The sequence below is a fragment of the Lichenostomus cassidix genome, unplaced genomic scaffold, assembly GCF_008360975.1.
Source record: "Lichenostomus cassidix isolate B80296 unplaced genomic scaffold, HeHo_3.0 HiC_scaffold_43, whole genome shotgun sequence".
Classification (NCBI taxonomy): Eukaryota; Metazoa; Chordata; class Aves; order Passeriformes; family Meliphagidae; genus Lichenostomus; species Lichenostomus cassidix.
In genome coordinates this window covers 3871586-3874085 of record NW_028147635.1, presented here as the reverse complement: position 1 = coordinate 3874085, position 2500 = coordinate 3871586, and the positions used below count along the sequence as shown (strand labels likewise).

Here is a 2500-nt window from a genome sequence, read left to right as displayed (position 1 = left end):
CCCCCGGCCGCCGCCCGGCCTTACCGGCCCGGCCGAGCGGCCCCCGGCCCGAGGACGAAACTCCGCCCCAGCGGCTCGCTCCGGGAGCGGGGAGCTACGGAGCGCTTCCCCGAGTCTGCGTTTAGGGGGACGAAGGCCCTCGCGCGGCCCGACGCGACGGACGCCGCGGCGGCCGCGGCCGACGGGCCTGCGAGGCGACCCCAGCCGCGCCGCCGCGAAGGTCGGGAGGGGGGGGTTGGGGAACGCGGGGTGACCCCCGCCCCGCCCCCCCTCCGCCCCCCGCGGACGGCGATTGATCGTCACGCGACGCTCAGACAGGCGTAGCCCCGGGAGGAACCCGGGGCCGCAAGTGCGTTCGAAGTGTCGATGATCAATGTGTCCTGCAATTCACATTAATTCTCGCAGCTAGCTGCGTTCTTCATCGACGCACGAGCCGAGTGATCCACCGCTAAGAGTTGTCTGGCTTTCGGCACCCGGACCGCGCGCGCGGACGGGGCCGGGGAGCGCTCGCGCGGAGCGGCGCCCCTTAACGTTTCGGCGAGGGGGCGCCCCCTCGCCGGAGAGACCGTACGAGCACACGGAGGGGAAAAAAAAAAGGAACGAGCGGGAAAAGCCACCCGCTGCAACGCTCCGAAAGGCCGGCAGAGGCGGGGGAGCGCGCGCTCCCGACCGACTCCCCCCGCGAGGGGAGACGCCGCGCAACGAGCGCCGTTCTTCGGAGGCGGCCCAGGCGCCCGGGCTCGGCCCGGCCTCCGCGCGGAGGGACCGCGCCGGCGCGCCCGCCCGGCCGGCCCGCGGCGGGTCGCGCCCCGAGCCCGCCCGGCCTCTTTTTCCCTTGCCGCGGGGACGACGACGCCGGCGGCCGCGTTTGGAGCGGGGGGGGGGAGTGGCGCCGCCGCCGGCCCCCCCCCCCGCGCGCGCTCTTCTCTCTCCCTTCGCCCCTCCGCCGGCTCCGCGGAGCGCCGCCGCGCCGCCGCGCGGCCGGCTCCTCCCCGGCGGACCGCGACGCCCGAGGCGCGCGCGGCGGACGCCGCCCCGCCGGGGCCCCCGCCCCGCGGGACGAGCCGCCCATCCCGCGGCCGAGCGCCTGCGGCCGGCTCCGCCGCCGACGCCGGAGGCGGACGCCGCCGAGACGCGAGCCGGCGTCGCGAGCGCCCGAGGCCCGCCGGGCGGCGGGACCGCCGCCGTCCCCGGCCGCTCCGCGCGCCCGGGACCGCCGCCGCCGCCGCCGCGGAAGCGACGGGACGGGGGCCCGGGACGGGAAGCGCCCGGCGACCGCCACGGCCGCCTCCCGGCCGACCGTCCCCCACGCCCCGCCGCGGAGGCGGGGAGGGACACCCTTCGCCGAGCGGCGACGCCGCCGCTCGGACCCGGGGTCGCCCGCGCTCGCCGGCCCTCCGGCAGCGGAGGGACCGCCGAACGCTCGCCCGGGGCCGGGCGAGCGGTCGAGCGAGGCGGGCGGCGGGACGGCGCCGCCGGCGCGTTCGAGGCCGAGGCCGCCGTCGGAGGGGAGCAGCGCGGCCGCGGCCGGCGCGGCGCCGCGCGCCGAGCCGCCGGCGAGGATCGGGGAGCGATGGAGCGCGGCCGGAGGAAGGGCGGAGGGCGCGCGCCCTCCGCCCACCGCCGCCGCCGTCGTCCGCTTCCAGAGGCGAGCGGGACGGGTCGGCCCCGGGGCCGACCGCGCGAGCGCGCGCGCCGCGGTCTCGCCGCCGAGACCGGGCCGCGGAGAGGGGGGGGCAGGGCGCCCCTCCCCGGCGCGGCGCGGCCGCCCGCGCGCGGGCGGCGGGCCCGCCCGGCGACGGCGACCGCGAGAGAGCGCGCGGTCGGCGGGCGACGGCCGCCACCGCAGGGGATCGGCGGGAGCGACTCCCCACCCCTCGGTGGCGCCGCGACCGCCGGCCGGCGCGCGCCCGCCGCCGCCGCCGCCGCGCGAGCCGCCGCCGCGGCGGAGCCGCGCCGAGCCGCCCGAGTCTTTGAACCGCCGCCCGGGCTCCGCGGCCCCTCGGACCGCCGGCTTCCGCACCGCCCCCCCAACCGCGCGCCTCCGGCAGCGTTTGACGACGCCGGGGAGGTTCTCGCGCGGCGGGGGAAGGGCGTCGGCCGGGGCTCCGGGGCCGCCGCGACGCGGAGCGCTAGGTACCTGGCCCTGGGGCGAGGGAAACGACCTGGATGGCCCCGCGGGGGTGCCTCCCCCGCTGCCGCCCTCGGGGGAGCGTCCGCCCGCGGGGGCGCGCCCGACATCCGCCGCCACCGCCGCGGCGTCCCGCTCGGGGCCCGGGGTTTCCCTCGGTAGCCCGGCGCCGCGCCCGAGGGGACCGCCGCGGCGCGGGCCGCCCCGCCGGCGCGGGGGGGAAGGCCGCGCGGCGCCCGAGAGCCTCGCGCGCGCGCGGCCCCGGAACGCCCGGAGCGCCCGACCCTTCGCCTTTCCTCGGCGCGAGGCGCGCCGGCCGCTCGGCCCGCGGGGCGGGGGCGACTTTCGCCGCGGGGGCGGAAAGCGCCC

General features: G+C 82.2%; 1 non-coding gene across 1 annotated transcript; it reads right to left on the bottom strand.

Annotated features, from left to right (window-relative positions):
- Positions 1–304: 304 nt before the first annotated feature.
- On the bottom strand, positions 305–457 carry LOC146421218 (5.8S ribosomal RNA). Its single transcript, XR_014848845.1, has one exon. It is a non-coding gene; the product is annotated as a 5.8S ribosomal RNA (ribosomal RNA).
- Between the last annotated feature and the right edge of the window lie 2043 nt (positions 458–2500).